This window comes from Heterocephalus glaber, unplaced genomic scaffold (genome assembly GCF_053883595.1).
Source record: "Heterocephalus glaber isolate CG9 unplaced genomic scaffold, H.glaber_assembly_v1.0 deba00000281, whole genome shotgun sequence".
Taxonomy (NCBI): Eukaryota; Metazoa; Chordata; class Mammalia; order Rodentia; family Bathyergidae; genus Heterocephalus; species Heterocephalus glaber.
In genome coordinates, this window is record NW_028258139.1 from 9,665,533 (window position 1) to 9,679,073 (window position 13,541).

A 13,541-nucleotide genomic window follows, 5' to 3' on the forward strand; every position below is an offset into this window, starting at 1 on the left:
ATACTTAGCCCATCATTCTTGCCACTTTCTGCAGCAGTTCTGGAAGTCCCCTTTCATGAAAGTCTTCAGCTGCATTGTTGTGGGACTACTTCAATGTCAACATTTACCTCTCATGGTCATTTTGCCTTTGGGGAAAAGCCAGAGGTTGGATGGTAACAGATCCAGTGAATAAGAGAGATGAGAATATACCATAATTTTTTTTCTTGGTACCAGGGATCGAACTCAGGACATTGAACTTGTGAGGCAGGTGTGTTGCCACTGAGCTGAATCCCGAGCCCCACCGTAATGTTTTTATGAGCCTGCATTTCCTTTGGATGGCATTTGGCAGCAACGTTCACTGTATTTTTTATTACATCTTGTAAAGACAGTCATGAAAGAGGACTCTAGAATTGGTTCAGAAAGCGATCACCCCTTGTATACTGTCCAAAAACCGGGGTGGGGGCACTGGGACTGCAGCTCCATGGTAAAGCCTATGCCCAAGCATGCGTCGGGGCTCAAGCCCCCAGCACCACTGAACACATACATACATACATTTGTGCATACACAAGTATATACACACATAGACAAAGAATACCCACGGAGAGGAAGGAGTGTAGCTCTAAGGTACACCACTTACCTAGTATGTGCAAAGTACTGGATTCAGCCAGGTGTGGTATTGCACACCTGGAATCTCATCATTCTAGGAGGTTGAGGCAGGCAGATCATGAGTTTGAGCCCCAGCCAGGAAACATAGTAAGACCCTGTCTCAAAAGAAAAAAATTAAAAAAGAAAGGCGGGTGATGTAGCTTGGTGTGAGTACCTCAGTTTCTAAAACAGAAAAAGCACCAGGTTCTATCTCCAACACTGGAACAAAAACAGTCACCCATGGGTCAGATATTTCTGTCTTTGTGTTTGCTTTTATTTTTTTGTTTGGTTGTTTGAGATAGAGTCTTGCTGAGTAGTTCAGGCTGGCCTTCTGGTATGAAGAAGCCCAAGCTGCCCTCAAACTTGTGATTGTTCTTTCAGGCGTGTGCCACCACACCTGGCTTATTTTCTGTTTTCTTATGCACTAGAATGTTCACAGACAAAATTAACTATGAATCTCTTCTCTCATATCCTTTTTTGGGGTCTGTGCCGAGGATTGAACCCAGGGCCTTTGTACTGAGCACATCCCTGGCCCTTTTTAATTGTTTTTTGAATCTGTGTTTTGGTAAATTACCTAGGTTGGGCTTGAATTTAAGCCTCCTGCCTCAGCCTCCCAAAATGCTGGGATTACAGGCCTGGCTTCATTTCATCTTCATTGCCTCTTTGAAGGCCCATTTCCCAACAGTCATATGGGAGTTGGGGTGGTCAGGGCTTCAACCTATGAATCAGTGGACAGTGGAGCCTGGTTCAGTCCACAAAACCGTCTTTGTCACTAGGCCAACTGGGGGCATTCATCCCCACTATGAAGATGGCAGTCGAGTGTCCCAGGGTTTGCACAAGCCAGTCAGCGCAGCCTCAGCTCCCCCAAGCACTGGTGGTGGTGCACGCCTGTAATCCCAGCACTCTGGAGGCTGAGGCAGAAGGTTTGTTGAGAGTTCGAGGTCAGCCTGGCCTACTTAGTAAGACCTTGTCTCAAAAAACTGTAAAAAAAATAAAAAGAAAAAGAAGGAGGAGGAAGAGGAGGAAGAGGAAGAGGAGGAGAAGGAGAAGACACCCTTGGGAAGGTAAAGGTTTACTGGGGGGTGAGGGCAGGGAAAATGGGAGTGAGGGCAGTCAAAGGGTAGAAGAGGAGTTTTTGGCAACAAAATAGTGGGTTGGGCCTGGGGCGAGACTGTTAAATATTTCTTTTCTCCATTTTCTTTCTTTCTTTTTTTTTTTTTGGTACCGGGGATCAAACTTGGGTCCTTGCGCTTGCACAGCAGGCGTTGAAACCACTGAGCTAAATCCCAGCCCCTTGTTTTTGTTTTGTTGTTGTTGTTGTTTGTTTGTTTGTTGACAGAGCTAGGCTTGAACTCACTATGTAGCCCAGGCTGGCCTCAAACTCTCTGTGACCCTCCTGCCTCAGCCTCCTAAGAGCTGGGATTACAGGCATGTGCCACTACTCCTGGCTATTCAGTAGGGTATTTTTACTACAGAACTTTAGAAAGAAGAATATGATGAATCTCTAACTATGAAATTAACCAAAGTTTGTTTGAGGACAGTGTACAGCTAATGTTATCGCATGGGGATAGTAATTAAATTCTTTTTTTCTGGGAGGTAGGGTTATAGGGAAATGAGGATTGGACCCAGAGCCTTGTGCATACTAGGGAAGTACTCTATCACTGAGCTACATTGCCAGCTCAATATATATTTTTCATGTTTGTTTTGTTTTTGCCACTGGGATTGAACCCAGGGCCTTTCACCAAGCTACATTCTCAGCGCTTTTTGGGGGAGGGGGCAGGGTCTCCTTTTGTAGTTCAGGGTGGCCCAGGGCAGCTTTGATCTTGGAGCGATCCTCCTGCCTCAGCCTTCTGAGCGCTGGGACCACAGGCGTGCGCCACCATGCCCAGCTTCAGCCCTTTTTTGAGACAGAATCTCTCTAAATCACTAAGTTGGCCAGGCTGGGATCAAATTTGCAATTGTCCTGCCTCAGCCTTCCAGATTATGGTGTTTACAGGCAGGTGCCATTACACCCAGCCAAGCCGTTTGGTTTTATTTTGAGACAGTTCTCCTAAAATTGCCCAGGCATGCCTGGGAGTCTGGAAGTTGTGATCCTCCTGCCTCTGCCGCAGGGAGTAGTCAGGGCCACAGAAAGATGCCACCACACCTGGCTTAGCTGAGCTCCTAAACCGGGAGGAGTGGGGCTGTGCTTCTGGCCCAAGGTCACCACTCACCTTGGTTGTTTGGATACAGACATGGCACCTAGGGTCCATCGCTTCTCAGCACTGGAATGAAGCGCAGACAGCAGAGATAATGCGTTTCCACCTCCTTCCCTCACTTTCCTTCCTGTTCCTTCCTGTTTCTGGTGCAGGAAAGCTGGAAGACTCAGGCAAGCGAATCTGTCCCAGGCTGTGGAGTGAGGAGGCTGTATCAGCTGCTTGGCTCTAGGGAGGTCTTCTCACTGCACAGCCCCTCCCAGGCTCCATTATCGACAGCCCCTCGCTGCAGCAGAAGGCCAAGCATTATCTTTCTATAACAAAGTGTCCCTGCTTTTCGGCTGCTTTTGAGTCTCCGTAGAGGGGGTCATGGATGGGAGCTCTTGTGCAGGAAGTGAACTAAGGTAAGGGTACTTGAGAGCCACGTTGAATTACTTTCTCTGCCTCTCCCTGATTCTCTCTCTCTCTCTCTCTTCCTCTTCCTCCCTCTCACCCCCCTCCTTCCCCCTCCCTGGTGTCCAGGATTGAGCCCAGGGCCTTCCCGCTGAGCTGCATCTCTAGCCCTTTTTATTTATTGAGGCAGGGTCTCCCTAAGTTGCTAAATTGCATAGGCTGAATTTGAACTTGCAACCCTCCTGTCTCCGCCTCCCAGATGCTGGGATTACATGGATGTACCACCACGTCTAGCTACTTTCAAATTGGGTAAAGTAAGATATGTGGATTTCAAGTGGTTTTTTTTTTTTTTTGCTTCGTGGTGCTAGGGATTGAACCCAGAGCCTTCCCACTCAGCTACATGCCCAGGCCTTTTCTTATTTTGAAACAGGGCCTTGTTAAGTTGATAAATTGCCCAGGCTGGGCTCACCCTTGTATTCCTCATGCCTCAGCCTCCCAGTGTGCTGGAATCACAGGTGTGAACTACCATGCTTAGCTACAAATAGCATTTTAATTTGTATAATCTTTCATCTAGATGAGGAAGGTATTTACCTTTTCTTGGCTAAGGAAATGTGCTATCTCAGAAGCAAAATGCCATCACCATTTCTCAGTGATAATATCACACCATGGATAGAAGCCTAAGAAACATTCTTGTATGGTAGGTGAACAATGCATTCAAAATACAGTTTTCAGTCACTAGGCGTGTTGGCTCATACCTGTAATCCCAGCACTTGGAAGGCTGAGGCAGGAGGATCACAAATTCAAGCCCAGCCTGGGCAATTTAGCAATTTAGCAAGACCATGTCTCAAAATAAAAAATAAAAAAGGGCTGGGAGATGTAGCTCAATATGAAGGCTCTGGGTTCAATTCCCAGCATACACACCCACACACACACATGCACACACACACACACACACACACAATGAATAAATAAAGAGGAAAAGAGCTGATTCCCTGCCGCCTGCATGTAGGACGTGCCTGGACAGCAGTCTCTGTGAGCACTGAGCCCAAGGCAGACCCTGCTTTTCAGGATCCCGGTGGCTGCTTGGCTGCTGAGCCAGGAAGGGGCAGGTGGTGTGACTTCACCTGGACAGATGCTGATTTTGGAGTACTGTAAGGCATAGGAAACTTGGTGCGCACTTGTTATCCTAGCACATTGGGAGGCTGAGGCAGGAGGATCAAAAATTGGAGCAGAAGGGGCCGGGGATTTAGCTCAGTGGTTCTGCCACCTGCCTCGCAAGTGCAAGGTCCTGAGTTTGATCCCCGGTACAAAAAAAAAAAAAAATTATAGTAGACCATGGCCCAGGCAATTTAATGATTTAGGGAGATTGGAGAGAGAGAGAGAGAGAGAGAGAGAGAGAGAGAGAGAGAGACTGACTCAGTAGTGGAGTATTTGCCTAGCATTTGTGAGTGCCATCTCTAACATCACATAAATAAATAAATAAATAAATAAATAAATAAATAGGATATATGACCAAATAGAAATTATTTGTTTATTTACTTTTTTTTTTGGTCCTGGGGATCGAACTTGGGACCTTGTGCTTTCGAGAAAGGCAGCGGAACCACTGAGCTAAATCTCCAGCCCCTTGTTTATTTACTTATTGGGACAGAATTCTGCTATGTAGTTCAGGCTGTCCTTAAACTTACTATGTAGCCCAGGCTGGCCTTGAGCTTGTGGTGTTCCTCCTGCCTCAGCCTCCCAAGTGCTGGGATTACAGGTGTGGGCCATCTTGCCCAGCTAGAAATTATACATATACAAAATATACATATACATTTAACTGCTGTTATCTTTATATTTTCTTTTTTGTGAAACTGAGATCAAATTTTTATCAGGCTTCTTTAGTGATGAGCAGCAGAGGTGGATTCTAGCTAACCTGAGGGGAAAGAAGGGGCCAGAAGGGAGCTCACAGGGCCAAGAGTGGGCACTCAGGGGACCTGGGCTCTGGCTCCAACCTGCCTCAGTTCTGGGGAGAGCATTCATCTTGCGTGGGGTGGAGGAGTGGGGAGAACCTGAAAGCTGACAGCCCTGCCAGAGTGAGAGGACATGGGGCAGTCGGCAGGGCAGTACCCCTCAAAGAAATGAAGCTGCACAGAGAAAGAAGAAAAACCCAGGTTTCCACTCCTCGAGTACATACAGTAAATAGCAGGGGACCCCGGAAACAGCTGGCAGCTGCAGATGTTTGTAACCGCACTCCCTGGCAGGGACAAACAGCTTCGCAGTGACTCTGCAGGTCCCAAGAAGGCAGACAGAGCTATCTTGGCCTCTCTCCTCTGGGGAGAAGTTTGTTTGGCTCAGTGACCACGGGACTGGACAGCTGGTGGACAACGGCTCTGCCCAGGGTGAGGGGAAGGGGGTGCAGTCTGGCTCCTCGGTCCTGAGCAGCTCAGAATCAACACTGGCCAGCAGGACACAGTGCTCATCTGTGAGCTGCCAAGCATCTGGGCAGACTGGGGCAGGGGCAGCAGGACCTCTGGAGCGGCTTCCCACGCGTGGTGCAGGGATGGAACCAGGGCCTTGTGCAAGCTAGGCAAGTGCCCCAGCCCCTCTCTTTTCCTACTCTGGCACTTTTTGAAAATATGGCTATTGGAAAATTTTAAATTACATATGTGATGTGCATTACATCTCTGCTGGTTATACTCTAATATCCTAGTTTTGCTGCTAAGCAAATATTACTAAGCAATACTAACCTAGTATTGCACGTTGAATTTTTTTGTGCTGAGGATGGATGATGGATATTTTTTTTGGTACCGGAGATTGAACTTGGGACCTTGCTCTTTCAAGGCAGGCAGCAGAACTACTGAGCTAAATCCACGGCCCCTGGATGAGGTTTTTGTATCTGCTAAGCTTGTACCCTGCCACACTGACCTATATCCCCTAAACCAGGCTGGATGCCTTGTTTTTTTTTTTGCCTTGTTTATTGATTGATTGATTGATTGATTGTTTGATTTAAGTACTGGAAAAAGAACCCAGGGCCTTTCCATGAGCTCTGTCCTTAGCCTTTTTATTTATATTTTAAATTTGAGGACAAGGTCTCAGGCTGGTTGCCCAGCCTGGTAACTTGGGATCCTCCTGCCTCAGCCTGTTGAATAATTACAGGTATGTGTCACCACACCCAGCTTGCGAATTTATTTCTAAGTCATGTGGTCCCCTAACACACATCAGTGCTTTGTGCAGTGCTCAGTATATTTATGCTGGGCAAATCAATGGGTGTGACCCTCATTCGAGCTGTTCACGCCACATGGAGTCCTTCCTGGGAGAGAGAAGAACCGGGTGCCATCGGTCAGCTTGCAGCTCCTCCTGTCCATTCTTGCACACCGGTGTCAGGACGAGCCCTCCCCATGTCAGTGCGATCACACCAGCAAACTGCTGTGCCCTGCTACCCTTTTGTGTCCTCTCTTGTGGCTCCTTTTCATTGTCCCCCTCAACTCACTCCTTCAAGATGGGGAAAGCTCAGTTGAAATGTGAGTTGGATCATCAAAGAAATGTTTTTATAGAAACTGAGAAGTCTCTATAAAGCAGGTTGTTGAACTCCCTGGAGAGAAGGGGCTGTTTGCACAGCACTCATGGGCCTGGGGAGAGGACCTGGTAGACGCCCGGCTCCCCCTGGTCACAGGAGGCTGGATTGCAAACAGAGCACGGGCAGGTGGGAGTAGGCTCAGCTGCCCTCCCGCAGGGGCTAAGCCAGGGTATCTGCCACTCTGTTTTCTTCCTGTCTGGCTCAGAGGAAGAAGCAGTCGGACTCCTTCCAGAGCTGGCCTTGCCTCCTGGGCCCCAGCCCAGCCCCTCCCACCCACCTGGGGCCTGGCTGCTCCAAAGATCTCCACCCCTGAGTTTCCACTGTCTGTCCCCAGGCCTCCTTGCCTGCAAAACCATTGCCCTTGCCTGGGTCCTGAGAATCCCTCTTTCTATCTGCCCCTGCCAGTGCCTCCACAGCAGGCCCCACCCCGCTCTATGTTCTCATTTCTCCTGTGGTCTTCATTATATTTATTTTTGCTGTGCAGGGATCCCAGGGCCTCCTGCATGCTACACAAGCACTCTGCCACTGAGCTACACCCTCAACCCTACTTTTCTCTCTTCCTCCTCTTCCTGGTACAACTCTTAAGTCTACCTTCAGCTCTAGTCACACTGATTTCCAATTTCCTATTATTCATCTCTACTTAGATCTGCCCTAGGGACCCCAAGTTTAACCCATCTAAAACGAAACTGTTGCCAGGGATTTAGCTCAGTGGTTTCGCTGCTTGCTGCGCAAGTGCAAGGACCGGAGTTCGATCCCCGGTACAAAAAAAATCACGTGATAAAACGAAACTGTTTAACCTGTCTCAAACAGAACTCAGGGCTGGGGTGTGGCCCGGTGGCAGAGCACATGTGTAGCATGCAGGAGGCCCTAGGTTCCACCCCTGGCTCCAAAAACAAAAAACAAGATGGTTGTGGTGGCACATGCCTGTCATCCCAGAAGGATGATTGCAAGTTTGAGCCCGGGCTGGGCAATTTAGTGACTCAGTGAGACCTTGTCTCAAAACAAGAAATAAAAAAAGGGGGATATAGCTCAGTGGGAATGCCCTGGGTTCAATCCCCAGAACCACAAACAAGAGAAAACCCAACACAAAACAACCCAACAGAGAGAGTACAGTGGAGGGTACACAGCAGGATGAAACCAGAGAGGACATCCAAACTTCTTGGGTGCGGTGGTAACAGGAAGACAGTGCATTGGTTATCTGAGGACATTACCTAAGTAGAATGATAAGAGAAGAAATGAAGGGTATTGCCAGCATGTGGGAAGGACCAAAGGTAACAGACAGCAGGACATTTGCTGAAGTAAAGGCGCCGCTGAACACTCCAGGGGTGAGAGGGTCTGAGCAATGCAATGGGCCCTTGCCAGTCAGGGTAAAGAATTTGGAAGCTGAGTGTGTTGGCACACACCTGTAATCCCAGGTCCTTGTGAGGCTGAGGCAGGAGGATCGAAAGTTTGAGGCCAGCCTGGGCAACTTAGTGAGACTTTGTCTTAAAAAATAAATTAAGTAATTAAAATTAAAACTAAATAAGAAAGGGTTGGAGATGTAGCTCAGTGGTAGAGTGCTCCTGAGTTTCTCCCCCAATGCCAGGCAGGGGTGGGAGGATGAAAGGAATTTGAAAGTCAGTCCAAGAACAATGGTGAGCATGTGAAGGGTTTTGAGCAGTAGATTTGTTTATTAGAAAGATTATTCTGGGTTCCGGGAGTGTAGCTTAGCGGCAGACTGCTTGCCTAGCATGTGTAAGGCCTGAGTCCCATGCCATCCTCAGATGGAAAAAAAAAAATTAATGGAATACAAACATATCCAGAAATACTCGCCTCCCTATCGAGAGGAATCAATAAGCCCAAAATGCAAAATCCATGGCAAACAGTTTGTGGTTGATAAATGCTAGTTATTATAACCAAAGAGCAGAATATGAACGATGCATGCATATATCCTGAAACCATGTTGAAAACATACAACAGAGAGAAAATATAACCAATATCAACTGTTAGTGCATTGCAAAACACTCAAGACAGAGTATGGAGCACAAAGAAACTATGTTTATTTTCTAAGAAAACTTTTACTAACTTCAATCAAATTCTATACGAGTACTTTCATTATTATTGTTGTGATGGGCTAGGGATTTAGCTCAGTGGCACTGCACCTGCCTTGCAAGCGCAAGGACCTGAGTTCGATCCCTGGTACCAAAAAAACAAAAACAAATTCAAAATTTCTCATTATTATTGTTGTTGTTGCAGCACTGGGAACTGAACTCAGGGCTGAGCTACATCCCCGACCCTTTTTTTTTTTTTTTGAGACAGGGTCTTGTTAAGTCACTAAGGTGCCCAGGCTGGGATTGAACTTGCTATCATCTTGCATTAGCCTGCTAGGGTTTGGGGATTATAGGTGTACAGCACATACCTGGTTACAGGTCATTTTGTTCAGAAGGAAAAGGGGTGGATTTTCTCCCAGTGTTTAGGATTCAATCCTAGAGGTCCCCAAGTGCTCTTCCAGGGCTCAAGTGAGTGGAGTGCTTGTGCTAGGCAAGAGCTCTACCACTGAGCTAGTTTTCTAACTCAAAATCACATCATTAAACGTAGGTGCTGTGATTGCTTAGCACTTTCCAACTGTATTGTATTTGTGGTGGATATCAGTTATTTTGAAGTTTATTCATGTGGTACAGGAAACCACAACAAGGAAAGCATTTACAGATGCTTTAAAAGAGGAATTGCTTTATAAGTTAATACTTTACTTTTATGTGGTTCTTTTCCCCCTACTGATCTAAAACTGCTTGGCAGGCAACTGTCACCACTTTACAAAGTGGGCAATAAATTTCATATAATAACCAGCTGATATTTATTGAGCAGGACATTGTATGTATGCTTGGTTCTGGGTCCAGGACAGAAAAGATTGCTCCAGCTTTTGTAGTGCTGCAACCCATCTGGACCAAGCATGACGTGACACTAACGGAAGTGTTTGTACAGGGCCTATAAAATCAGGTGAGGTGGGCTGGGGATTTAGCTCAGTGGTTTCGCCGCCTGCTGCACAAGTGCAAGGATCCAAGTAGGATCCCTGGTACCAAAAAAACAAAAACAAAAAAACAAAATCAGGTAAGGAGCGCTGCAATGCCCTGGCTGTGCCACAGGATGGGCAAGCATCTTCAATTTCTTTTCCCTTAGTCTCTGACAAAAACCTTCCTGTCCAGCTGGGCAAGGTAGTGCACACCTGTAATCCTAGCACTTGAGAGGCTGAGGCAGGAGGATCACTGTGAATTCGAGGCCAGCCTGGACTACATAGTGAGTTCAAAGCCAGCCTGAACTAAATAGCAAGACCCTGTCTCAAAAAAAACCCCCTAGGGCCAGGGATTTAGCTCAGTGTTTCTGCCGCTTGCCTTGCAAGCACAAGGACCCAAGTTCGATCCCTGGTACAAAAAAAAAAAAAAAAAAAAAAATCAATCCCCAGTACAAACAAAACAAAACAAACAAAACTTCGATCTAGGTGGATTAAATTCCAGACTGTGCAAAGAAAAACCCTCCGATTATGATGATGATGATGATAATAATGATGATAATAAAAGTTTCCTGTCTAGAAGGAGGAGGGGCTGCTGTGTGTGCATGTGAAGTGGGGGTGTTCATGCTGGTTGAAGCACAGCCCGCCAGGCACCAGCACCCGGGTAGGTTGGAAGTGGAAGGTCAAGCTGCCAGAGCAGGAGCAGGAAATGAAGCGAATCAGGTAAGATGAAGGTCTTAAGGTCACTCTCCATGTTGAGGACAGAGCTGGTGAAGAAAACTACGAGTCCACACTCCCAGGCTCCTAACATTACCAGGAGACCCACTTCCTTGCTATCCCATAAATCACAGAATTTGTCAGGTAAATGAGCTCATTTAATTACCTTCCTTGCTGCTATCACTAAACAGGTCCATTTTCCCAGAGAGAGTTTCCAGCCTTATCACAGATCCTAGAGGTGGCAAACCTAAATGACAATCACAGACTGCAAACAGATGAGGTGCTGTCGGGTGGAAACCCAGTGACAGTCTGCAGCACTTTGGGATTACTGACCTGCCCCCAGGAAGCCCCAACCCTAAGCCTTCTTCCTGGCCCCAGCTGCAGTTTCCAGGCCTGCAGAGTCCTTTCACACCCTTTCTTGTGTGTGCCTGTGTGTGGGCACCTGGGGGCTGCTGTGAGTGCCTCGACCACCTGAGATGTGAATGCCTAACACACTCTCCCAGCACGTATCAGGGCCACAATCACATCACAGGTTCCCCATAAACACAGGTTCGCCACTTGAGCAAAATTTATGGGTGGAGATACCTAAGTGCTGTTGCTTTGTTCTCCACCTCGGGGTGACTTCCAGGGAAACCCTGGGCTCTCAGTGTTAATGTTCCTATCTGTCCGCTCAACCCACAGGAGGACTGTGAGCTGTCTCCCACACAAGCCAGCCATGCGGGCCCAGTGTGACTTTGAAGTATGTTTTGAGAAGCTGGGCTTTTCTATCTCCCTCCACCCATGTCTGAACTCGAGTCATTAGACATCCACTCACCTGTACTCAGTGTCAGCTTCCCAAATACTGCCCCCCTTTTGTTTGGTACTGGGGATTGAACCCTGGGGTGCTCTACCACTGAGCTACATCCCCAGCCATTTTTCATTTTTATTTTGAGTCAGGGTCTTGCTAAGTTCCCCAGGCTTGCCTCAAACTTGTAATTCTTTTGCCTCAGCCTCCCAACCATCTGGGATTACAGATGTGAGTCATTGTTCCTGGCTTCCAGTACCCCCTCCTCCTTTCTTTTTCAGTACTGGAGCTTGAGTCCAGCATCTTCACCCTGAACTACATCCCCAGCTCTTTTTATTTTCTATTTTGAGACAAGGTTTCACTAGTCACCAGATTGCTCAGGCTAGGCTTGAAATTGCAATCTCCTGTCTCACCCTCCCAGAGTGCTGGGATTACAGGTGTGCTGAAAGGCCTTTCCTTAAGGAGCAAATGAGCGGAGTCAGGAACCTGGATGACTCCTGGAAAGCTTTGAAACATAGGCAGCTCACTCGAGCTTCTCCTCTATTCCAACCACCAGCCTCCCCTCAGAGAGGCAGACGCATAAGACGCAAGAAAGTGCAGGTGCTGTACTTCACAGGGGCAGGAGCTCAGTCAACTTCAGTTCTCTTCAGAACATCCTCGCTTTCTATAAAACGGGGCTTATACTGGTCCTGCCAACTTTTTGCAAGTAACCTAAGGATCTGTGTCCATGCCTACCCTCTCTTCAAGGTCACCTTCCTTTAGCATTGTGGCTCTCAAGCACATTTATTCTCAAATCACAATAAAAATACTCATTTTCCTGCCAATCCAGGGGTATGTACCTGCAGTCCCAGCCACTCAGGAGCTTGAAGCAGGAGGATCTGATCACTTGAGTAACTAAGAGCCAGAGTAAATAAAAGAAATGACAGTTCTGGCCGTGGATTTAGCTCAGTGGCACCATGCCTGCCTCGAAAGTGAAAGGTCCTGAGTTCGATCCCCGGTACCAAAAAAAAGAAATGACAGTCCTGAGTGTTGGGGCACATGACCCTGTGGCCTGTGGGCCTGTAGGCTCAGCTACCCAGGCACCCGAGACACGAGGATCACTTGAGACCAGGAGTTTGGGGCCAGCGTGAACAACAGAGCAAGACCCTGACTTCTTTCTTTTTTCCTTAAATTCTTTTATTGGTACATTTTAGGTATACAATATGTTTACATTTATCATTGGGTGCTTGTACCTGTACATGATGTATCTTGGTTCTTTTTTTTTTTTTGGTACCGGAAATCGAACTCAGAACCTTGAGCTTGCAAGGCAGGCAGTGGAACCACTGAGCTAAATCCCTGGCCCTATTTTGGTTCTTATTTTTTCCCCATTACTTGTGTGCCCTTCACCCCCTCCACCCTTCCCTATTTACAAAGACTTTGTTTCCATTTTTTTCCTCTTCTCATAATTTTTCCTTTCCCTTCTTTCCTTTCTTCTTCCCCCGCCTTCTCCTACCCCTTTAGACCTTTTCTTTCTAATTCAAATTATGAATTATTCATTTTAATCATTTAAATCCTTATTTACACTTTCAGTTTCTCACACCAGAGAAACTATTCGGTATTTACACATGTGTGTGTCCTATTTATTTCACTTAAGAGTATGGCCTCAATGTGCATCCATTTAGCTATAAATGTCTCTAGTTTCTCATTCTTTATGGCTGAGTGGTACACCTTTTTATTAAAAAAACACGTCTTTATCCAGTCTTCAGTCGATGGGCACTTGGGCTGTTTCCAAGCTTTAGCTGTTACAAACTGTGCCACTATAAACATGGGTGCACATATATCACTGTGGTATGACTCTTTTAATTCTTTTGGGAAGATACCAGCAGGGGAATACCTGGGTCAAGTGGGACCTCTAGGCCTAGTTCTTTGAGGTATCTCCATACTGATTTCCACAGTGGTTGCACCAGTCTGTACTTCCAATAATGGAGAAGGGTTCCTTTCTCCCCACAGCCCTGCCAACATTTGTTATTGGTTGATTTTTTTTTTTTTGGTTGATTTCTTGATAGCAGCCATTCTTTCTGGGGTGAGGTGGAATCTCAGTGTTGTTTTCATCTGCATCTCTTGAATGACCAGTGATGTTGAACATTTTTTCATATATTTATTTGCTGCTTTTACTTCTTTGTCTGAGAAATGTCTGTTCATTTCAGATGCCCATTTTTGAATTGGGTCTTTAAATTTGGGGGGTCTGATTTTTTTCAGTTCTTTTTTTTTTGTACCGGGGATCAAACTCGGGTCCTTGCGCTTGCA